A 26,602-nucleotide genomic window follows, 5' to 3' on the forward strand; every position below is an offset into this window, starting at 1 on the left:
CTCTTATGGATTTTGATGGTTGAGAAATATGCAGAGCACTTGAAAGCAATAAAAGAAATAACCTAAGAAAATTAAGCAAAATGAATTTGCAATTAGTTTGTGAAATTGCGATAAATGCATTTTGAAAGCAAAGAGTAAAATGTAACTTTGTTCAGTATAATTTGAAATTGCCTTTTGTGCTTAATATAGTTCACTTATAATTAGATGAAGATTTTGTTCTGGTTTGAAACATTCAAAGTTCCATCTTGAGATTGCTATGTACTATGTACACAGAACTTTTCAGCAAGAAAGTCTGCTGCTGCTGCGTTTGCTTTGACAGCCTTTATCCTAGTTTTATAGAAATGAAAGAGTGAAAGAACACAGCTGGTTTGAACAATGGAGCATGTTCAACATTAGGCCAAACACTTTAGATATTGCAAAATATTGCAGGCTATATTTATAGCTCTTAGCAGGTTTTTCAAATTCATGCTGATACTGCCTTACTCCAGCTTATTGGACCAAATTGCCATTTAATGGTTAAATTATCCTTTGGTTTCAAAATTTGCTTTCAGAGGCAATGACACTTAAGTTAACCTCTTGGCAATATGAAAATGGTGATGACTTAAAACCTTTTCCAAAGTATTTCAAGATGTCTTAAAAATTCAAGATCATTCTAGCTAAGAGAGTTTAAAAGATTTTTGTTGGTCTCTGCCTTATGTTTTCCCTCAAGAAAAGGAATATCCTGCCTCTGATAATCTCTCTTCCAGTCATGAAATTGTGCACTGACTCATATGCCAGCACCTTCCAGAAAACTGCCCAAGGGAAATCAGAACAGGCCTTCAGGTAATTGCCTATATTCTATTTAAACTTTTTTTTTCCTCTGGCGGTTGTTTTTAATAGAATTCTCTTGTTTTTTAAATAGAATCTTGTGACTTTGGGGAGTTCAGCAGGGGCTCATGCTCTTTCACATTAACAACATGAGAAGTGGTAAAAAAGAAGTGGTTGGTGGTTATAAGCTTAGCGACTGTAGGCTGAGGCAGGAGATGTTTTGCAGGGCAATGTGATTTCTATAGTTTTATCAACTGTCTGCAAGCTTCAAGGATTGAAGCCAATGGTACCTTACTCTTCCAACCCAAAGTGAATATTCCCTAAATTCCCACAGCATCTGTTAGTTGAATTCATTGTCATTTGTCATCACTGCTAGTAGTGAGATCTTGGAGGGTGTGTGATTTGCCTCTTGATCTAATAATGATAATAAGAATGGCCATTTAATGAACACCTACTATGTGCCATGCAGTACACTATGTATTCCATCTATTTTCTAAGAATGATTGTTGTTGTTCAGTTGCTAAGTCATGTCTGACTCTTTGTGATCCCACAAACTACAGCATGTCAGGCTTCCCTGTCCTTCACTGTCTCCCAGAGGTTACTCAGACTTATGTCCATTGAGTCATTGATGCTATCTAACCATCTCATCCTGTTGCCCTCTTCTCTTTTTTGCCTTCAATCTTTCCCTGATCCTTCCCAGAATCAGGATCTTTTCCAATAAGCTGGCTCTTCACATCAGGTGGCCAAAGTATTGGAGCTTCAGCTTCAGTATCAGTCCTTCCCATTAATATTCAGGGTTGATTTCCTTTGGGATTGACTGATTTTATCTCCTTGCAGTCCAAGGAATTCTCAAGAGTCTTCTCCAACACTACAATTCAGTAGTGCTAGATTCTTCAGCACTCAGCCTTCTTTATGGTCCAACTCTCACATCTGTACATGACTACAGATATATCAAAAACCATAGTTTTGATATATGGACCTTTGTTGGCAAAGTGATGTCTTTGTTTTTTAATATGCTGCCTAGGTTTGCCATAGCTTCCTTCCAAGGAGCAAGTGCCTTTAAATTTCATGGCTGCAGTCACCATCCACAGTGATTTTGGAGCCCAAGAAAATAAAATCTATCACTGCTTCCACTTTTCCCCCATCTATTTGCCATAAAGTGATGGACCTGGATGCCATGATCTTAGTTTTGTTTTTTCTTTTTGGTATGTTGAGTTTTAAGCCAGCTTTTCAGCTTTTTCACTCTCCCCTTCCACCCTCATCAAGAGGCTGATTAGTTCCCTTCACTTTCTGCCATTAGAATGATATCATCTTCATATCTGTGGTTGTTGATATTTCTCCGAGCAATCTTGATTCCAGCGTGTGATTCATCCAGCCCAGCATTTCACACGATGTATTCTGCATATAGGTTAAATAAACAGGGTGACAATATACAACCTTGTCATATTCCTTTCCCAATTTTGAACCATCAGTTGTTCCATATAAAGTATTTAGAAAGATAGTTTAAAAAAAAAAAGCTTTGGTTTCTGTTTCAGCCATATATTAATGTTATATATTAATTGCATTAATGTATTAATGCATAACAAACCACCCCAAAACTCAGTGGCTTGTTATTTCTCTTAATTCTGAGGGCAGAGTGGATGGTTCTTCTCCTGGTCTCATTAAGGAATACTCAAGTAAGTGGAGTCATCTGACAGCTTGACTGGGGCTGATGGTCCAAAGTAGTCACTTGTACTGAAACTGGTACTGGCTGTCAGTTGAAGAATGTCAGTTCCTCTCCACATGACTTCTCATTCTCCAGTGGGCCAGGGTGGATTTCTTCAAAGCATGATATTCTCAAGGCTCCAAGACTGAAAGCATGTAAGCTGCACAGTCTACTAAGACCTAGGCTCCAAAACTCACACAATGTCACATCCATCATACAGCCAACTTGGATCCAAGAGGATAGAAAGAAAAATTGTGTCTTTTGGGAGGAGCAGTAACTTCACATTGCAAAGGTGTGTGTACCTTTGCAATAAGGGGCATTATTTTAGCGATCTACTATATTATCATACAAATTCTCCCTCTGCAACTTTCCACATGTGTGACTGTGAACCATTGTTTAACCTCAAGTTTCAATTTCCTCATCTATAAATGAATTATCTTGGGATTTAGTAAGAAAAGCACATACAATATTATGCTTAGTATCAACCACAGAGTAAGCATATGATTGTTAAGTGGGTAATTACTTGCGTGTGAGTGTGTGTCTGACTTTTAGGCCTAATGCAGAGCACCATAAAATACATATTAATGTCTGACTTTTATAGATGTGATATCTGAGGCTGAGGAGGGGTCTATCCTGCTGAAATTAATTTTTGAAAAGTCACACAACGAGGTCAACACTCAAACAAAGGTTTCTGATTCTGAAGCCAATGCTGTTTTGTTTGTTTTTCACACCATACCATGGAGCTTCTTGTTAGCAGAAGAGTTTATTTCATGGTTATATCTCATTGGACCTTGGACAGCAGCAATCATAATAGCTACCCAAGAAATACTGGTCATTTGAAGGATCAAGGGAAGCTGACAAATTGCTACTGACTCATTAATAAAATATTTACACAAAATTTTTATATTGATCCCAAATATTCTGACTCCCTAGAACTGCAGGGCTTGGTAAAGCCATGCTCTGTACCCTAGAAGAGTAGTTAAGATCTTTCAGAACCAGGGAAGAAGGGCTCCCAGAACAGAGGCTTCTACAGAGAGCTATTTGTGGTTCTTAAACTTGCCTACATGTAGGAATCACCTGGGAAAATGTATAGAAAAATATCACAGCAGAAATTAACACAGCATTGTAAATCAATCATACCTCAACTGAAAAAAAAAAATCTCTTGCTTGGGCCAATTGAGTAAGATTCTCCCTGAGAGTGAGGCTAAGATTCCTAGACCTGAAAACTTCCTTCAGGAGCCCCTGAAGCTGACTGGTAATGTCAAGTTGGATCCCTAGAAATTCCAAAACAGCAAGGAGGCCAGCCCTATAAGGAGACAGAGATTCAAACAGGCAGCTTAATCATCTATCCGAAGCATGTGAATTGTGATCTCTCTGCATGAACCACACGGAGCTGCTCCCTCACATTTATTCCCAGGAGTCATAACAGGGAGCCAAATGGGAATTGGGCAGCATCCATACACTTGGTGGTAGGTGGCAGGTGCTACAAATGACTGGCTGCAGTGTACTAATCCTAGTTGTCATTGGTCCTGAAAGAGGAGAGGACCATTAAGCTATTTTCTCCCAGAGAAATACTTGAGTCTCAGACAAGAGGAATAATTGCCCCGAGTCCTGGGCTCAGCCAGTAGGGTAGGAAAGGCTTATCAAACATGATACTCCACTGTGTCTTTCAAGGCATAAGATGATTCTTTATAACAAATAAATTGTTGATTTACATGACCAACTCAAATAAATATTTAGGAATATCAATTTTATTGCTTAATTTTATGAAGGCTTTGAGATCTCTGCTTCTTTATTTCCCATATGTCCTCTACATTTTTAGTTCCCATAGTAACTGATACATCAAAGGTTCTCACTACAATTGTTCTGATGTTTTGAGAGATTATTTCTTTCACCCACAGCACTTTTATTTCCTTCCTCTGTGATTCTTAATGTACTCTGCCTAGAGCAGTCATATGAATACTTATCTAAACTCCCAACCTACTCCTACTCTTCTCATTCCCAAATAAAGCACCTAGAGGCCAGGGGCTATGTCTTTTTCATCTTGGAATGCTCCAACAAACTGGCAAGGTGACAGATCCAGAAGTACTTGATAAATGTATGGTATTTGTTTGCCTTCTGCAAGTTTTCATAAAAGCAACTGCTGGGAAAAAATATATATATCAGAATGTATGTCATGACACAGGATCATCAAGTGAATAAAATATAAACTTCTCAGATATACATACTAGGCTCTTGGGTGTAATCAGGTGTTTATTACTAACATGACCTGTCCATCTTGGGTGGCCCTACACAGCATGGCTCATAATTTCATTGAGTTAGACAAGGCTGTGGTCCATGTGATCAGATTGATTATTTTTCTGTGACTGTGGTTTTCATTCTTTCTGCCCTCTGATGGATAAGGATAAAAGGCTTATGGAAGCTTCCTGATGGGAGAAACTGAGGGGGAAACTGGGTCTTGTTCTGATGGCAGGGCCATGCTCAGTAAATCTTTAATCCAATTTTCTGTAGATGGGTGGGGCTGTGTTCCCTCCCTGTTGTTTGACCTGAGGCCAAACAATGGTGAAGATAATGAAGATAATAGCTACCTCCTTTAAAAGGTCCCATGCATGCACTGCTGCACTCAGTGCCCCTGACCCTGCAGCTGGCCACCGCCAACCCATGCCTCCAGCAGAGACTTCTGGACAGTCAGGGGCAAGTCTGGGTCAGTCTCTTGTGGGGTCACTGCTCCTTTCTCCTGGGTCCTGGTACACACAAGCTTTTGTTTGTGCCCTCCAAGAGTCTGTTTCCCCAGGCCTCTGTAAGTTCTGTTGGCTCTATGGTGGGCTTAATGGCAACCTCCAAGAGGGCTTATGCCATACCCAGTTCTACTGCACCCAGAGCTCCTGCCTCTGCAGCAGTCCACTGCTGACCCATACCTCGGAAGGAGACACTCAAACACAGTCTGGCTCAGTCTCTTGGGATCTCTGGGTCCTGGTGTGCACAAGGTTTGTTTAAGCCCTCTGAGTATCTCTGGCGGGTATGGGGCTTGATTCTAAACGCGATTTCACACTTCCTAACATCTTGCTGGGGCTTTTCCTTTGCCCTTGGATGTGGGTTACCTTTTTTTGGTAGGATCCAACATTCTCCTATTGATGGTTCAGCAGTGAGTTGTAATTTTGGAGTTCTCACACAAGAGGAGTGCATGTCCTTCTACTCCACCATTTTAAGATCTCTTCAAGAAAATTAGAGATACCAAGAAAGTATTTCATGCAAAGATGGGCACAATAAAGGACAGAAATGGTATGCACCTAACAGAAGCAGAAGATATTAAGAAGAGGTGGCAAGAACACACGGAAGAACTATACAAAAAAGATCTTCATGACCCAGATAACCATGATGGTGTGATCACTCACCTAGAGCCAGATATCCTAGAATGTGAAGTCAAGTGGGCCTTAGGAAGCATCACTAGGAACAAAGCTAGTGAAGGTGATGGAATTCCAGTTGAGCTATTTCAAAACCGAAAAGATAATGCTATAAAGTGCTGCACTCAATATGCCAGCAAATTTGAAAAACTTAGCAGTGCCCACAGGACTGGAAAAGGTCAGTTTTCATTCCAATCCCAAAGAAAGGCAATGCCAAAGAATGCTCAAACTACTGCACAATTGCACTCATCTCATAGGCTAGCCAAGTAATGCTCAAAATTCTCCAAGCCAGGTATCAACAGTACGTGAACTGTGAACTTACAGATGTTCAAGATAGATTTAGAAATGGCACAGGAACCAGAGATCAAATTGCCAACATCCATTCGATCATCACAAAAGCAAGAGAGCTCCAGAAAAACATCTACTCCAGCTTAGACTACGCCAAAGCCTTTGACTGTGTGGATCACAATAAACTGCGGAAAATTCTTCAAGAGATGGAAATGCCAGACCACCTGATCTGCCTCCTGAGAAATCTGTATGCAAGTCAAGAAGGAACAGTTAGAACTGTACATGGAATAACAGACTGGTTCCACATCAGGAAAGGGGTATGTCAAGGCTGTATATTGTCACCCTGCTTATTTAACTTATATGCAGAGTACATCATGAGAAATGCTGGGCTGAGAGAAGCACAAGCTGGAATCAAGATTGCTGGGAGAAATATCAATAACCTCAAATAATCCTGGTGGTGCAGAGGTTAAAGCGTCTGCCTGCAATGTGGGAGACCTAGGTTTGATCCCTGGGTTGGGAAGATCCCCTGGAGAAGGAAATGGCAACCCACTCCAGTATTCTTGCCTGGAGAATCCCATGGATGAAGGAGCTTGGTGGGCTACAGTCCATGGGTTGCAAAGAGTCAGACACAACTGAGTGACTTCACTTTCACATGCAGACGATACCACCCTTATGGCAGAAAGTGAAGAAGAACTAAAGAGCCTCTCAATGAAAGTGAAAGAGGAGAGTGAAAAAGTTGGCTTAAAACTCAACATTCAGAAAACGAAGATCATGGCATCCGGTCCCATCACTTCATGGCAAATAGATGGGGAAACGATGGAAACAGTGACAGACTTCATTTTGGGGGGCTCCAAAATCACTGCAGATGGTGACTGCAGCCATGAAATTAAAAGACATCTGCCCCTTGGAAGAAAAGCTACGACCAATCTAGACAGCACATTAAAAAGCAGAGACATTACTTTGCCAACAAAGGTCCATCTAGTCAAAGCTATGGTTTTTCCAGTAGTCAAATATGGATGTGAGAGTTGGACTATAAAGAAAGCTGAGCACCAAAGAATTGAAGCTTTTGAATTGTGGTGTTGGAGAAGACTCTTGAGAGTCCCTTGGACTGCAAGGAGATCCAACTGGTCCATCCTAAAGGAAATTAGTCCTGAATATTCTTTGGAAGGACTGATGCTGAAGATGAAGCTCCAATACTCTGGCCACCTGATGTGAAGAACTGACTTATTGGTAAAAACCGTGATGCTGGGAAAGATTTAAGGCAGGAGGAGAAGGGGATGATAGAGGATGGTTGGATATCACTGACTCGATGGACATGGGTTTGAGCAAGCTCTGATAGTTGGTGATGGACAGGGAAGCCTGGCATCCTGCAGTCCATGGGGTCGCAAAGAGTCAGACATAAATGAGCAACTGAACTGAAACCTTGATAATGTTTGAAGACCTTAGTTTGGAATGAATAAGTGTGGACTAAATTAAGAGTGACACATATGTTCCCTTCTTTAACTAATCGAATAATGTTCAATATGTTCTATGGGTAAAATATGATATTATGTATCATGAGGAATATTCTGGCTCCGCAGGAACTTTCAGATTAGAAAAAGAGAATTAATTCAAGTAAAAAAACAAAAAAGCAAACAACAGTCAAAATTTGTGACTCTGATTATTAAAGTTCAATAGAATTCCCAAAGAAATAAGCTTTCTTTTGAGCTACTTGCTGTGCTGCATGCTAGTAATCAGTTCAGTTCAGTTTGGTCACTCAGTCGTGTCTGACTCTTTGCAACCCCGTGGACTACAGTATGCCAAGTTTCCCTGTCCATCACCATCTCCTAGAGCTTACTCAAACTCATGTCCATCAAGTCAGTGATGCCATCCAACCATCTCATCCTCTGTCGTCCCCTTCTCCTCCTGCCTTCAATCTTTCCCAGCATCAGGGTCTTTTCCAATGAGTCAGTTCTTCCCATCAGGAGGCCAAAGTATTGGAGCTTCATCTTCAGCATCAGTCCTTCCAATGAATGTTCAGGACTGATTTCCTTTAGGATGGACTAGTTTGATCTCCTTGCAGTCCAAGGAACTCTCAAGAGTCTTCTCCAACACCACAAGGTTTACCCATCAGCATTGATGCCATTGTTCACATAAGTGTCATTACATCTTGTTTCTCTTGTTTTGTTAAGTGAAATAAATAAGTGAATTAGTACAAGATATCAGAATGTTGATACCTTAGGACAGGTTTCTAGACTATAAGAAGGCTGAAAGAAGGAAGGCTTAAATTATGCATATTTATGGCTCTTCAACTCTATAGTTCATTGAAAAAAATTAACAATAGTTTATAAAACTTAATTTAGTCCAGACTTATTATTCTTCAGATATTATCAAGGTTTACTTATCAGTATCGATGCCGTTGTTCACATAAGAGTGTCATTACATCATTCACTCACTAATTGAAGGAATTATTCTCCTGTCTCATTTAAGTAGGGGAAATTATGCACACCATTTCTATTTACTTTATGATAAAAGCATAACAATATAACAATCCTACAAACCATAAAATATAAGCATAGTTTCAAGAGTGCATGTTTTTTTAAAAAAAAAAATTCCCATGTGATAATCCATACTAAAATAGAGCCCAACACCACTATCTTAAAAACACATCCTTGCTTCAAGAGCTCAAAACAAAAAAATCATTTTAATACCAACATGACTTTACAAATGTGTTCCCATTACTTCAATTTTTCCCAGCCACTTTCTGCCTTCAAGACCCAGATTAAATGTCACATTCTCTGTTGTTGTTGTTCAGTCGGTAAGTCACGTGCAACGCTTTGTGAGTTGAGAACCCATGGACGGGAGCATGCCAGGCTTCCCTGTCCTTCCCCATCTCCTGGAGTTTGCTCAAACTCATGTCCATTGAGTTCAGTGGTTGCTATCCAACTATCTTATCCTCTGTTGCTCCCTTCTCTTCCTGCCCTCATTCTCTGTTAAACATTATCTAACTTTTATGTTCCTCTTAAAAATGGTTCATCGTTTTCTCAATGGTCCTATATCAAGTTTTATATGCTTTTATGATAGAACTTCACTAATTAATTTATCCATTTATTCAACAAGCATAATGGGCTTCCCTGGTGGCTCAGTCAGTCCAGAATCTGCCTGCAATGTGGGAGACCTGGGTTCGATCCCTGGGGGGGCATAAACCCCTGGAGAAGGGCATGGAAACCCACCCCAGTATTCTTGCCTGAAGAATCTCTATGGACAGAGGAGCCTGGCGGGCTGCGAACTGTAGTCCATGAGGTCACAAAGAGTCAGACACCATGAGCAACCAAGCAAAGCACAACAAGCATAAGTGGCTTACTGTTTGTTAGGCATCATGCTTAGTTAGCATCAGTTATATGGGGAGAAGCATGACGCTAGCTCATCCAATGGTCTCTCCTATACTGTAAGCTCCCTGAGGTATGAAGTAATTGTTGAATCAGCTGAGCAAGCTAAAGGCAGAAGATAAGAGCCCCCAGAAGTATTGTGAAGCCCGTGACCCTGCCAATAAGGCCTCCACCTTCTCTTATTCGGTTCCTTTTTTCTGCTTCTGCTCTAATGTGAACATTTCCTCTACTCTCCCTACTCCTCTCCTTCGACTGTTACTGCTATACTTTCATCCGCCATGCATAAAACTGAGCCCATTATTTTCTCTACCCAAATATCAATCCTCTCCCTAGTTTCCCAAGACAGAAACCTGAGAGTCATCTTCAACATCTCTTTTTCTCTGACCTTCCATGTGCATGAAACAACCAGAAACTGGTGGTCCTATGCCCTAAATTATTATTGCAGTCATCACCTTCTGTCTCTCAATCTTCACTGGTCCCACCTTAGTCTCCTTTTCATCTTCTGCCTAGACCTTTTCCATAGCATCTTCTTCTTCTTCTTTTTTATATTGGGATATATTTAAAATCAGAGACATTACTTTGCCAACAAAGGTCCGTCTAGTCAAGGCTATGGTTTTCCCAGTGGTCATGTATGGATGTGAGAGTTGGACTGTGAAGAAGGCTGAGCGCCGAAGAATTGATGCTTTTGAACTGTGGTGTTGGAGAAGACTCTTGAGAGTCCCTTGGACTGCAAGGAGATCCAACCAGTCCATCCTAAAGGAGATCAGCCCTGGGATTTCTTTGGAGGGAATGATGCTAAAGCTGAAACTCCAGTACTTTGGCTACCTCATGAGAAGAGTTGACTCATTGGAGAAGACTCTGATGCTGGGAGGGATTGGGGGCAGGAGGAAAAGGGGACAACAGAGGATGAGATGGCTGGATGGCATCACTGACTCGATGGACGTGAGTCTGAGTGAACTCCGGGAGTTGGTGATGGACAGGGAGGCCTGGCATGCTGTGATTCACGGGGTCGCAAAGAGTCGGACACGACTGAGAGACTGAACTGAACTAATGGTTGATTAGGGCTTCCCTGATGGCTCAGTGGGTAAAAAATCCACTTGCAATGCCAGAGACCTGGGTTCAGTCTCTGGGTTGGGAAGATCCCCTGGAGGAGGACATAGCAACCCACTTCAGTATTCTTGCCTGGAGCATCCCCATGGACAGAGGAGTCTGGCAGGCTTCAGTCCATGGGGTTGCAAAGAGACGGACATGGCTAAGTAACTAAGCATGCAGCACATGGTTGATTAACAATATTGAGTTAGTTTCAGGTGTACAGTAAAGTGATTCAGTTATACATATATGTATATCTATTCTTTTTCAAATTATTTTCCCATTTAGATTGTTACATAATATTGAGCAGAGTTTTCTGTGCTATATCTCTTATTGACAGAGAAATGCTATGCCATAGCATTTTAACTGGTCACCGCTTATTGTGGGTTATCCAAACCAACTTGTTCTCTACTTTATGCCAGGGTTTTCTCTCCAAAATACAAATCAGATCATTCCTTTCTCACCATCTCTCCTCTCACTAAAAGTTATTGATGGCTTTTTGTCACCTTCTTAATAAGGTGCTGAGAGGTCCAAGTCTGTCTCTTACAGCACACAGACTCTTTGTGAGCCACCTTGCTCTAGGCTGAGCTCTCTGAACTCTCTAGGGCTCACTCTCTCTGCTCAGGAACACACACTAAGGTGACCAGGGTTGCCCATAGAAAAACATGAACATGTGACATAAAAAGCTAAAATCTCTCACCCATCATGTACTATGCTGCTTAAGGAACTAATAAAGAGAATAAGAACCTTCTCAAGCTCTGTCAGAGGAGAGCAATTCTGTTCCTCATAGATGTGAATAATCCAATCACTATACCAGAACAAGATTAATAATGAACATCACAAAGAAAGTTGGGGCACCTTCTGAAAACTTTGCTCCCTTCCAGAACACTCAACTCTTAAATAGAATGTTTCTATCATTTCTATGACCGAATTGTGGAATTTTAAAACCAAAGGAGATATTGAAATAATTTTATCCCATCTTATTTCACAGATAAGAAAACATAAGTCAAGAACATTGAGATGTTTGTCACGCAACTAATAAATATCCATCCCCTTACCCCCTCCCAACAATAAAAAAATAAGATTTTATAATATTAAAAAATACGTTCATTTATGAATTTTTCTGAGGAGCAAACTCATTCATATGCCAGAGTCTTCGTTCCACTGTGGTTTCATCTTTAAAACTCACTTCTTATTTTGCATTTTCAATTAGACACAAGGTGAAATGTCTCTTTATGGAAATCTTGACTCAATTTTACCTGTCGCTGTGGGTGTATTAAAGTATATGAAGTTATAAAAAGATATGAAATATGAATATAATCTAGTTTAATTATTTCCATCCTCCAAAGACCATGATTGCACTTAACTGTCAGTGAAATCTCCAGTGGCTGAACCTTCATGCTTAGAAAAATAGTGAGTAGAAAAAAAGGCTAGGAGCTGAGGGAAGAGTACCAAAAATGAGCATTTATCTTCACCAAAAGAACATGATGGAAAAACTGCAGCTTCGTATAGCATCAGTGAGTCAAAGATGATGACAATATTTGGCAAAGTTAAACCAAGCCAAGTTCAGTCAATTTATAGATCACTGAGCTACTTTCTAAGTGAAAAACACTTGAAACATTTTTATTTGGTAACTTACTTATACTTCCTGTCTGTTCCTTTCCATTATCCAAGGGCGAAATCTCTTGGCAAATGAATCACAATTGTACTTGAGACAAACTGGCCACTGAGGTATAATTCTCTGAACATACTGGTGTCAGCAGCCCTCTCTCACTTTCGGGATGGTAACCTGCCTCAGTATAGTCATCGGCAGCTGAATTTGCAACATCTGTGTTTTCATGCATCATATTTTTATCATGCTGATCTATTTTGATCCTTGCTTTTCCGTACTAGGCAACTGGAAGCCAAGATGTTCCAAAACTCTGAATGAGCCCATACTGTGGGCAGTACCTTATGCATCTCTCAGATTGCTAGGGAGTTGAATTTGATCTGAAAAGGAAAATGGAAAGGAAACAAATATATTTTTCCATTTCCCCTAGCCAAACATTGTTTCCCCTGGCCACATAATTCTCTTGACCAAATATTTCTTAGGAATCAATCTCAATGTCATAATGGTCTTGTTTATACACTAAGACAGGTCTCAACACACAGCATTGTCCCCATGTCCTGACCAAGAAAGAGACTTAGCATGTGGATCTATGTCCAAAAAATATAACTGGGAAGAGATAGGTGCTCAGCTCTTATCTGAACTCCAAACTTTGGAGGGCACCTCAACTATCAGAACTTGTTACTGACTCAAGGAGGCAACAGGTTGGGGTAAGTGAGGAAATTTCTCTACAGATATTAAAATGATTTGAGACTCAAATGCACAACCACCATTGACCTACTACCTCCTCTATCACCACTAAGGCAAAATGATAGTACTTTCATATCTCCTTCCGATGTTTCTCCTCTTAAATTACTTATCGACTGACTACTTTTGATTTGTTTCCACACAGGGTTTCCCTCCTTGTTTACCTTAGTCATTTTGTGTGTAATAAAGTGTTGAAGGGTTGGCAATGAGTATGACTTTTCCTGGATCATGGACGTTTTTATGGATGATCTTGGCAAGATTGCTCCTTTCTGTACTCTTCTGTGGCACCAATCTGACACAGCTCTTCTAAGTAGGAGCTGGGTGAATGCAAACAGGGTCTAAATCTGTTACTGTGGCCTCAAACCATATGGGGTGACAGTAAACAAAAGATTTAAAATTAGGAGTCCTAATTCCATCAAGGTCTCAATTCTCCTGAATGACTTCAGCATTCCGATCTCCAGCCTGTTTTTCTAAATCCACTCCTTACTGTGAAGAATTTTAGAAACCAAAGCAATGCAGTGTGTACTAAAGTCCTATTATTTGATCAATATTCTAATAGAAACTCCTTCAGTCAGTTCAGTTCAGTCACTCAGTCATGTCCAACTCTTCACAACCCCATGGACTGCAGTACGCCAAGCTTCCCTGTCCATCAACAACTCCCGGAGCTTGTTCAAACTCATGTCCATCGAGTTGGTGATGCCATCCAATCTCTTCCAACTGAAAAAACAATATCAATCATTCTTATAAAGAGCCACTAAAATTGAGAAGCTCTGGTTCATGGAGCACTTCAAATTTGATGTCTACTCAAGTGCCACCAGAGGGATTTCAAGGTCATACTGAAAAGATTACCTGTGGAGATACCTAAAGTAGAAGGATTATTGTTGTTGTTCAGTTGCTTCATTATGTCCAACTTTTTGCAACCCCATGGACTGTAGCCTGCCTGGCTCTTCTGTCCATGGGGTTTTCCAGGCAAAAATGCTGGAGTGGGTTGTCATTTCCTTCTCCAGGGGATCATCCTGGACCAGGGATCAAACCCATTCTCCTGCAAGTGAGTTCTTTACTGCTGAAGCCACCAGGGAAGCCCAAAGTAGAAGGATAAGGATCATTTGCTGAAATTTGTTTTTTCCTAAGCTGTAGTAAGAAGAGATGCTAAAAAGTCTCTTCGATGACCCTTATTAGGACAATTCACTTCTGAGCCACAAAACTCAGCTCCATCTCCCCACACACACCTTCAGAAATGATGAAAGTGGGCAGAACAGGAATCCCTTCTGGGAAACCAGATGGTTAGCTTTATTTTGAAAGAAAGGCAGCTAAGGACCAAACACTGAGGACAGATTCACATAATGGACAGACAAGTATAGCAGGCCCTTGGCAGGGTGTGCTGACTAGACTGTCTCTAGTACAGTGTGCCTGGGGTTATGGGTGCCTTGGGAGACACCTGTGTATGTGACTGAAAGAGCTGAGCTCTAAGAGCAATGACTGAGATAATCCAAGATGATCCTGGGCATTCTAACCTTGGCCATTCTCCCTCCATCTTCCCTGTATCCTCTTTTTCAAGATGACCATCCTCCCCTTAAAGACCATAAGGGCTATTCAAAGGACTTGGCTAATAGGTATCAGCACTACTGCAGTCTGTGTGGGACTTGTTAATAACCACACTGTGCATGTAGCAGCATAGGAACCAAACCCCAGATTTATCCCCATTGGATAAGTAATTCAGACCTACAACTTGACTCAGTTCAGTTCAGTCACTCAGCCGTGTCCAACTCTTTGTGACCCTATGGACTGTAGCACACCAGGTTTCCCTGTCCATCACCAACTCCTGGAGCTTACTCAAACTCATGTCCTTCGAGTTGGTGATGCCATCCAACCATCTCATCCTCTGTCGTTCCCTTCTCCTCCTGCCATCTATCTTTGTCAGAATCACAGTCTTTTCCAAGAAATCAGTTCTCCCCAACAGGTGGCCAAAATATTGGAGTTTCAACTTCAGCATCAGTCCTTCCACTGAATATTTGGGACTTCCTTTAGGATGAACCACTTGGATCTCCTTGCAGTCCAAGGGACTCTCAAGAGTCTTCTCCAACATCACAGTTCAAAAGCATCAGTTCTTCGGTGCTCAGCTTTCTTTATAGTCCAACTCTCACATCCATATATGACTACTGGAAAAATTATAGTTTTGACTAGATGGACCTTTGTTGGCAAAGTAATGACAACTTGACTAGGCTATGTAAATTTCCCAGAATGGAAACAAAAGTGAAATTAAGGGCTTACTGAAGAAAAATAAGATCTATGGCCATTTTTGTTTCCAGAGTTCTGGAAATAGTTCTCATGGGTGACATTAGAACCACATCTTAGAGATAGCTCTTGGTATATCTCGCAGTACTGTTTCAATATTTACTATGGAAAAGCAAACCTGAAGGTCAAAAGGGACATGACTTCAATGACACAGCTTCACATGACACAGCAGGATATGTAGAGGTTCCATTTCAAGCCCTTAGTTACCCCACATCTATGGGTAAATTCATTCCTTCCCTTTCTTTCCTTCTTCTCCTCCCTTCCCCTCTTCACTGGTGCTTGTTCTCTTTCTCCCTCACTCTCCTCTTTCTCCTAAAATCCTCAAATTCTCCTAGCCTTTACTAAGTGCTTTCAGCAAATCCAGCCTTCTTTCCTTCTTCTTTCTCTTCTGTCTTTGGCATCTCCACCTGCCCTTACTCCATCCCCTCCTCTCAGCTTTTTCACCAGCTTCTATCAAAACCTGTACTTAGAATGAATCTGGTCAACTCTCTCATTCAAAGGTTTACTTTATTCATAAGGCTTGATGTGCTTACTCTGCCAAGGATATTTACATTTTTGCAGGCAGGAAAAGTAAAAAGGAATAAAGCTGTAAACGAAAACTTTCAGTCATTGGAAAACTAATGGAGGGAGCCATTGAGATATCGGAGGAGTCTTCCCCAAGCCCCTTAAGAAAGCTATAAATTCAATTCCATAATACAGAGCACTTCTCAGTTTCCTAAGAGGTTCCTGCTGGAATTTTGGCCCTGATTTGGATCCTATCCTTGTGTTTTTCTGGTGTGGTGGTCTCTCATCAGAACCAGAACTTCTGGACTCAGTAGCAATAATTCTCCCAGAACATTCAAAAACTTTAGAGCCTGGAAATGCTTGGGAGGGAAAGAGTTAATGCTCTGAAGTACCCATCAAGGCTGAGTCAAAGGGTCTCAATAGAAACCTGAGCAGGAGATCAATCACCTGCATTCAGACTGACCACTTTCCTATGGAGACCTGGGTGGTCTGCCAAAGCAGGTTTCCCCATTCCCTGGGGGGACAGGGTTCAGAGAAGAAACCAGTTCAACAATGAGGAAACTAATGATTAATCATGCTTCCTGCCCTCAGTTAGAGGTGGGTGGGCAGCAGGGTGCTGCAAGAAAAGCAAACAGCTGAATATTAGATTGCAGTGTGGACAGAAACCACTTACACTTTTAGATTCTGTATCACTCTGGTGATTGAGGAATACAATTGTTCTTCACATGGAAAAGAGTAAACCGCTGTTCCATTTTAAGTTAATTTTTATTAATTTGCTCATTTATCATTAAAGATCCTTTTAAAAACTCAATAGCATTGTCTTCTATCTCAAAAGTTATAGTAACTCTTTAGTACAATACTTATACAATACTTTTAAGGAAAGAGGAGACTGCATGTGTGGGCATTATATATTCCCATACAGAATATATGCACACAGGCACATATATATTTACAATACATAGATTCTAAAACACTAATGAATTCATACTGTCAGGTAAATCTGCACAGTCCTGTTTTTCAACAGAGGGACTGGAATGGTACAGAGTGTAACAACAGTGTGAGTTCTGTGGGAGGGACTAACAGAGTGGGGAGAGACAGGCTTGATGAGTGAGACTCAGAGTCATTTCTCTATTCCGCCTCCAGTGCCCTCCCATGAATCAAGGTTGCTTGTGACATTACACTTGGCAGCTTAAATCAAACATATGAAAAAACAAGGTTGTTATTCCAGAAGTAAAATTTAAGCAGGAAATTAAATTTAAGCACACTGAGAAGTCTCAGTATATACAGAGAGCTCACATCCTATGTGAGCATTTGTGCTAGCTATCTGCATTTTTGTACATACACATGTATGGAAGACAGAATTCCTACGTTCAGACCTGGCTCTGCTGCTAACTAGCTAATGAGGTAATGAGGCAATTTATGTCACCTCAAAAGTTCCTATTTGCTCATAAAATGAAGGAGAATTAGCTATCTTCAATGTCCTTTACCACTTGAAGATGGGCCTCTCTTGTGGCTCAGACAGTAAAGAGTCTGCCTGCAATGTGGAAGACCTGGGTTTGATCCCAGGGTTGGGAAGATCTCCTGAGAAGGGAATGGCACCCACTCCAGTATTCTTGCCTGGAGAATTCCATGGACAGAGGAGCCTGGTGAGCTACAGTCCATGGGCTCACAGAGTCAGAAATCACTGAGTAACACACACACAGACAAACATTTGTGTATAGAAGATCATTATCAAGCAATCAGGAAAAACTCTTGTTTTTTGATCTGATCCCTAACTCACTGTGATACAGTGTGTAGAAGGAAGCCACCCACAGGAGGGCAGAAGAAACTCTAGGGCCACTATGACAAAGTGCAGCCCATCTCCCTCAATCTCTCTCTGTGACTCAAAAATGATAGTTACATCACAGACTTCTAAGTCTGACAAGCTCATGTTCAAGTCGAGCAATGCCAGTCATTAGTTATGTATCATTTGACCTATTACTATGTGGTCAACCCTCCATATCCAAGGATTCCATAGCTGCCCCAGTTGGTTGAAGCTGAGAGTCCTTCACATTTTACATAAGAGGCTTGAGCATCTGTGGATTTTGGTATCTGAAGGGGGTCCTGGAACCCGAGGGACGACAGTACTATCCTAATTCTTAGTTTTTCTCCCCTGGAAATATCTACCTCAACAAGCTCTTTTAAGGCTTAAGTATGAGAATGTCGATGACATTTTTGAATACTAAGTATTCAAAACAAATGTGGGTATTAATATATATGCATATCAATATATATTTAACATATTACATATTTATTATTAAATCTCTGGTAAGCTTGATTTATAAACATTTATGAAAAAAAGATTACATATCGTTACTTGGCAGTGGGAAAATAGAAACTAATTATTCATGAAGAAAAAGGTTTTAATTTTCTATGGAGAAGAGCATTTGGAAATCAGAAAAAGTAAGTATAATGAGATGAAAGAAACAGACAACTGAACACTACATTTTAGATACCTAGTCAACCACTGAGAATTATTCCATACAACTTTCTGATGTATATCCTGTTAACTGTCTATAATATGGATGACTGGAGTGGCCACCATGATGATGATCCCAATGCTAAAGCAACAAAGATTAAGCACCCTATCTATGCATTCATGGATACTAAATACTTCCTTCAGATTCCTCCAGCATGAAAGCTCATGGAGAGCAAGGGCCATGCTTATCTTCCCCAATGCTAGATCTCAAAGGCCTATAACAGTGCCTGGTTCCTGACAGGTGCTCAAAAATACCATATTACAGACATCTGATTTATTCGGTCTATTCTATTTCTTATCTGTCTCTTCCTGCCAAAAGGTAAGCTCCATGAGGCAATGAATGTTACTTTGTTCACTGATGTGTCTCACGTGCCTACAACAGTGCCTAGCACACTTTGGGGGGTTTCATAAATGTTTTGAGACTGAGGACTGAAGGGAATAGGAAGAGTAATTTAGAAATAGTAAAGTCTCAGTAATCTAGGCTGCTCAAGGAGCTTTTTAACCTTTAGTTTCAAATGCCAGTTTCAAGGAAAATGGCTTCTACTTCTACTGCCCCTTAAATGCAGAGTATTCAGCTAAATAACCAGACCTTTCAGGAATTTCTGAGAAGATGAAGACAGGGGAAAAAAGTCAGTTCCATATCCAAGGTTGCAAAGGCTGCTCCACATTCATCCAAACTCACGCTCTCCTACACTGGTTTGTCAAATCCTTTATTTAAATATCTCATTATCTAAGACAATTTTATACTTACTGTCATGAAGGCTTATGAAACCTGCAAACCTGTCTTGCTGGAACAGGTACAATTTAAGCCAGTGATTGTTCAAAAAAGAAAGGAAAGGTGAAGAATGGCACCATTGTGAAGATTTAGAGCAGGAAGGTAGACAGCCCTCGGAGCTAACCTCTGTTCTCCAGGGTGTTTGTTTAGGCTCCTTAGACAATACATGTAGCCTAAAGATAGAGGGGGAAAAATTGTAAGTCTTCATGTATAATTTTTGTTGTCATATCTAAACTGATAGTTGAGGGCTAGGAGCTGAAACAATATTTTATAGAAGTATCATGTTGAAGTTTTTGCAGGTTTCAAAATATTTAAATATGTAAATTTCAATGAAGAGATGTTCAGATTTTTTTGATAGTCTAATGATTTTAAGCATCTCATTTCTAGTCACACACTGACAAAAGATGTTCAGATTGCAGTGTGAGATGGTTTCTATGGTTACAGTTGTTTCCTAGCATTTTAGTGACATCTTTTGTGAGCATTGGCTGCTTCACTTATTTGTCACTAATGTATGTGTAGAACTATAGTTAATAGCCTTGGGCGGACAAAAATTTTTTTTTCTGAATGGCTGTATTGTTTTTTAGCAGCATTTTTCAATAAGGTGACAATGCATTAGAATACTAATGGTATGTATGGTATTTTAAGATGTCAAGTTTTCAATAAAATGATAATGAAAATTTTGCATTTCATTTAATAGTTAAATATTCATGAATTTTCACAGCATGATGAACTGAGTGAAAAATAAAGAAACTGTATAATGTATAATACTAAACATCATAAATTAAGTTTCTTTTCATAGAAGCTATCCAAGAGTGTTTAATATATGGTTCTTCATGGATTTAGACCAATCTGAGCTAAATTAGAGGCATCTAAAAAGGAAACTTGTTTAAACCAATTTAACATATTTTAACACAGCATGTTTACAATGTAACAATATAAAGGAAAATGACACATTACAAACAATATATACATTATATTAAAATCATGATCACTAAGTGGGGAATATAATCATTGGGCAACAATATTTTAAAGAAAGAAATTGTGAAGTAGCAGATGGAGGCATGCATGGGAGTAAAGCCTTGTGACATAAAAATGAGTAATAAGATGAAAGTAAGCATAGAAATTGAGACTCTGAAAGTTCTGTCCAGTGATGAGCTGTTTCAGGCATTAGGCTAATTTCTGGAGAACCTAGGCATGAATATCATGTCTCCTCTTTGGCCCTGGACTGATCCAGTTCTAATTCAAATTTTAGAGTAAGGAAAAAATACTGCCCAACATCAGAGATTAAAAGACTGTTCATCCAAATTCACATATCATTGTTGTCTGCAGCAGGATCCACTCCAACTGCCTGTTACAAAGTGTGCATGTGTAATAAGTATTTGGAGATGCTGTATACGGAGCTGAGCTATCAGAGAAGTGACTAGTGGAATTCTAATTACTGATCACTTTAATATGGAAGATTTGACTCCTTATCAGAAAGATATTTACAGTCACTAAATAACCCACAACCTCCTCTGCCAATCTCATGGCTGAGAATTGTTCAGTTACACTCTCCTGACTGGCAAAGCATTCTGCTGACCCATCCTATTATCACTGTAAGATGGGATTGAGAGAACCATAAGACTGAGACACAGAAGGAAGACTTGGCTTCAACTGAGAGTGAATCAAGAGCAGAAGCAAAATAAAGCAAATAGAAAATCATGGAGGTTCCTTAGGAAAATTAAAAACAGAACTACCATATGATTCAGCAATCACAATCCTGGGCATATATCCAGAGAAAACCATTATTCGAAAATATGCATGCACCCCAATATCCACAGCAGCACCATTTACAATAGCAGCGCTTAGAAGCAACCTAAATGCCCATTGACAGAGAAATGGGTACAGAAGATGTGGTACATTTATACCATGGATTACTCAGCCATAAAAGAATGAAATAATACTATCTGCAGCAACATGGATAGACTTAGATTATCATACTAAGTAAATCAGATAGAGAAGGACAAACATGGTATCACTCACATGTAGAACCTAAAAAAATGATACAAATGAACTTATTTACAAACAGAAACAGACTCACAGTCTTCAGAAACAAATTTATGGTTACCAAAGGGGAAAGGTGGTCAGGGGGGTGTTGTAAATTAGGGGTTTGGAATTAATAGATACACACTAATGTATATATAATAGATAGTCAACAAGGCCCTACTATATAGCACAGGGAATTCTATTCAATATTCTGTAATAACCTATATGGGAAAAGAATATGAAAAAGAATGGATATATTTATATGTATAACTGAATCACTTTGCTGTACACCTGAAACTAATGCAGCATTGTAAATCAGATTTGTCTGAGGATGTGCACTTGGAATGCAAAATTCTAAATCTGTAGGTTAAAAGCATCATCAGAGTATTATTGCTTTACCCAGACTGGTGGTTAACTTGGTGCTATTTGTCTCTCACAGGTATCATTGTCACTAATTTCCTTAATGCCTAATATATACATGTGTAATAATACTGACAAATAAATGCAGATGGGAATCAAATATAGTTCTTTTTAAAAGTATTTTATACATGAGAATGTTACTGTAAACTCTATTATTTAACCAATTTAGTATTATCCTTGATCATGTTAAATGGGTAATCATTTTACATATTAAGGAACAGAATTACCAATGAAAACAAAATAATTGACAAAAGTAGAAAACAAATTTCATGTAAGGTTTCTTTAATTTTTTCCCTTAATTTTAATAGACTACGAAAATCTAGTTCATTCTAACAAATGATTCTTATTTATTAAATATCAAGTGGATAAATTTTGTTACTCAGTCTCCTGGCTCTATCACTTACTAGTCATACAACCTAGCGGGGGCAACCTCACCCTTCATGCTTCAGTTTCACCTGTAAATGGGGACAACTGGAGCACCTACTTCATAAAATGTTACATACACTAAGTGAGATCAATACATATATAACACTTAGCATCATGCTAGTCAAATTGTTGCAAGAACACAGAAATATTAGTTATCTTCAACATCATAATGCATGCATGTGTGCAGCTAAGTTGCTTCAGTCGTGTCCAATTCTTTGTGACCTTATGGATTGTAGCCCATCAGGCTCCTCTGTCCATGGGATTGTCCAGGCAAGAATACTGGAGTGGGTTGCCATGCCCTCCTCCAGGGGATCTTCCCAACCAAGGGATCGAACCTGTGACTCATGTCTCCCACACTGGCAGAAGGGTTCTTTACCACTAGTGCCACCTGGGAAGCCCCTCAACATCATTATAGTCAATGTTAATTTACTTAGAGAAAGTGTAAGAACCGGTAGAGAAATAGTGGGCAAAAGACATTAAAGATTTTCCTAGCACAAATGTCATGAAAGTGAATATAGGTACAAATAGCGTTTTAATGGAATATCTGAAACCAGATAAAATATTGTGGGTGAGAAGTCAACAGAGCAAATTGGCTCACATTCTAGTCATCAGCTCCCTTATCCATGCAAGTAGGTTGGCCTAACTGATCTCTTCCTGGTCTAAATGGTGATTATGGTACAACTTTTTGAAACCTGATGCTTACAAAGAATTTATAATAAAAAGGGACAAGTACTGTATGATCCCATTTATCTGGGGTACCTTAAATAGTCATATTCATAGAGGCAGAAATTAGAATAGTGGTTCCCAGGGTTGAGGGGAGACGGGATGGGAAGTTCTTACCTAACGGGCACAGAGATTCAGTTTGGGATGATAAAAGTGTTCTGGAGATATACGGTGGGGATGGTTGCACAGTAATGTGAGGTACTTAACACCACAGAACTGAACATTTAAAATGGTTAAAGTGGGGAATTCCCTGGCATCCAGTGTTTAGGACTCTGGGCTCTAAATGCCAAGGGCCCAGTTTAAATTCCCAGGCAGGAAACTAAAATCCCAGAAGCCATGCAGTGTGGCCAAAAAATAATAAATAAAATAAATTTTAAAAATAAAATGGTTAAAGTAGTAAATTTTATGTGACATATATTTAGCCACAATCAAAAAGAAAAATATAAACGGCCAATAAGTGTTTTGGGGAAAAAAAAAAAACAAAAAGGAATATAGTTAATCCAGTTTACTGAGGTAAAAGCAATGACCTTTGTCCATAATTTCAGGCACTTGGTCAAATAACATATTATAATTTTTGTCTGTTTGTATGATGCCCAAGACTCTAGGACTTTGATTTTAGTATTATCTTATCAAAAGTCCCTCATTAATTTTAGGTAACTCTTTTGGTTTCAGAATTGAGAATAAAACAATTACATCACATCACTATCAAAAAAAGTCCACTTCAGTGTTTCAGAAAATCTAATGAGACCATTGTGATCAGCACTCCTAGCAAGGTGATCTTCTTTACAATACATCAGTCTCTTGTACAGAATGACTAAAGAGAGCATTATTGAGCAAATTGTGGCTAATGCATTCTCCTTTATGCATTTCTGGGCTGATGACCAGCCCCATTAAATATCACCCCAAATGGACTGAACAGGAAAAAGAAGACATTTTCTTCCTGCATAAGTACAGCCAACACAAACATCACCCAACACGAGTGCTGCCCTGGCATTTCTTTTCCATTTTGAGGTGATTCTTGTATGTCTCAGGAGATAGAAAACTAATATCCTGTCTGCAGAGATTCCAATCAAGCAAGCACTTCATTTAGCTAGGATCAGACTAACTGCAAATTTGATCTTTAGTTTGAAGGCCTTCTCCTTTCACCCAAAAGTTACCCTGATTTCAAATAGCCCCATTTCTCTGTTTTATCAAGAAGTACCAACAATCTACTATCACCACTGTTATTATGGCATTTCAATCAACTCGTTTCATTGTGGTTTGAGAAAACACTTTGTTGAAAACCAAAGGAAAATCTGCCACGTTTCCATTCAGACATATGGCAGGGAAAAAAAGCTTAATAACCAGTAATCAGAGTCTGCCTTCTCTGGGTGGAATCCACTGTGGACAAAAACAATTTATGCTGCATTGGACAAAAATAGTTCATCGATGTTATTCTTCAAGAGATAGCAAAATAACTCCTTCTCATCTGATATCCCAAAACTAGGGGGGAAAGAGTTCAGATAATGTCGGGATCAATAAAGTCACAAAAGCAGAGTCATGGAGGAAATACATCTTGAAATTACTGTCTTGCTCTTTTTTATCACAGAACTAGCCAAAGAATAGTCAGGGCCATTATGAAGGCTGGTATTACAACAAGTTTTAGTTCAGGGAATCATGGAAGTTAAAGACAACAAAGATATAATATGTATCTACCTAGAGTAGCGATTGCCATGATCAACAATCTGCAGTGTTTTCCCTTTCAGAAAATAGACCTCTGATTATTCCCCAAGGCTTAAATAATTCAGAATAGTGAATATCAAAACTTATTTTTTAATATATTTCAAACTGACATTTGAATATGGAATATATATTCCACAGAAGATTAATATAAACAAATTAACAGGGCTTCATGAAAGTCCAAGCTCAGAGGAAAGGAAGAAATATCCCTTTTCTTCATTATGTATCAAGACGCTTTAACTCTTTCCCATAACCTTCCCTGCTCAGAGTATTCTACTTTTGGCCCTGCATTATCACTCTCTCAGGCAAAAGTGCCCCTCTCTACAAATTACCCTTTCTTGAAAGGGCATATGTTTCATTCCCAAAAGGTTTCTCAGTCTACACAGTGAATAGCAGGAGTTGTTACGTCAACAAAACAAAAAAGTAGGCAGAACATGTTTTCATGATAATACAGTGATTCCTAAACACTGCTGCACATTAGAATGGTCTACAAAGGTTTTGAAAAACCTGCTGCTCAGATCATAATCCAAGCCAATGAAATCAGAATGTCTAGGGGTGTGAGCTAGCACAGTATATTTTAAAGATCCCCAAGTAATTCCTCTGTGCAGAAAAGCTTGGGGAACATTTCAGTATATGTGGTAGTTTAGTCACTCAGTCGTGTCTGACTCTTGGCAACCCCATGGACTGTAGCCCACCAGGCTCCTCTGTCCATAGGATTCTCCATGCAAGGATACTGGAGTGGGTTGCCATTTCCTTCTCCAATTTCAAGATATAATGGAAGTCAAATTTTGTTATTAATTATATGCTAATAAAACATCTCTTCACACACATAGTCAAGAATTGGGACTGTATTTTTTAATAGTTCTGTATCTGGTTACACCAGATCTTAGTTGCTACACTCAGGCTCTTTAGTCGTGGCATGCAAACTCTTAGATGATTCAACCTAGACCACCTGCCTTGGAAGCTCAAGAGTCTTAGCCACTGGACCACCAGGGAAGATCCAAGAATTGGCAATGTTTTAATTTCTTAGTGTTATTTAATCTTTAATAATCCTAGAAAAGTCAATTCAAAGTGAAGCTGTCAGGATAAATAATAAAAAGAATTTCTTTTTTTTTTTAATCATTAATAAATCAATATCACACTGGCCTCACTGGATATTTTCTTATTCATGATTTTCTTTTTACAATTTTGTTTCTACTATCATTTTCCTAATGGGGCTATTACACTCTGTACTCATGGGAAAAGGTGTCTTCACTCCCTGCAAGGGATGGATCTTTCTAGGAAGGCTGTTTTTCCAGTATGGTATAGGTTCTGTGATACAAGGGGAAGCATCAAGCTACAACCATTGTAATCTCTTAATTTCTGTCCTCAGATTCCAAAAACCTATTCCCACCTAGAAACAGTGTGCTAAATCCTTATTTTGTACCTTCCATTTATAGATAATGCAAATATCACTCAAAACATATTCTCTATCACTTCAGTTCAGTTCAGTCGCTCAGTCGTGTCCGATTCTTTGTGACTTCATGAATCGCAGCACGCCAGGCCTCCCTGTCCATCACCAACTCCTGGAGTTTATCCAAACCCATGTCCATCGAGTCGGTGATGCCATCCAGCCATCTCATCCTCTGTCGTCCCCTTCTTCTCCTGCCCTCAATCTTTCCCAGCATCAAGGTCTTTTCAAATGAGTCAGCTCTTTGCATCAGGTGGCCAAAGTACTGGAGTTTCAGCTTCAACATCAGTCCTTCCAATGAACACCCAGGACTGATCTCCTTTAGGATGGACTAGTTGGATCTCCTTGCAGTCCAAGGGACTCTCAAGAGTCTTCTCCAACACCACAGTTCAAAAGCATCAATTCTTTGGCACTCAGCTTTCTTTATAGTCCAACTCTCACATCAGTACATGACCACTGGAAAAACCATAGCATTGACTAGATGGACTTTTGTTGGCAAAGTAATGTCTCTGCTTTTGAATATGCTATCTAGGTTGGTCATAACTTTCCTACCAAGGAGTAAGCGTCTTTTAATTTCATGGCTGCAATCACCATCTGCAGTGATTTTGGAGCCCAAAAAAATAAAGTCTGACACTGTTTCCCCATCTATTTGCCATGAAGTGATGGGACCAGATGCCGTGATCTTCGTTTTCTGAATGTTGAGCTTTAAGCCAACTTTTTCACTCTCCTCTTT

The sequence above is a fragment of the Capricornis sumatraensis genome, chromosome 19, assembly GCF_032405125.1.
Source record: "Capricornis sumatraensis isolate serow.1 chromosome 19, serow.2, whole genome shotgun sequence".
Classification (NCBI taxonomy): Eukaryota; Metazoa; Chordata; class Mammalia; order Artiodactyla; family Bovidae; genus Capricornis; species Capricornis sumatraensis.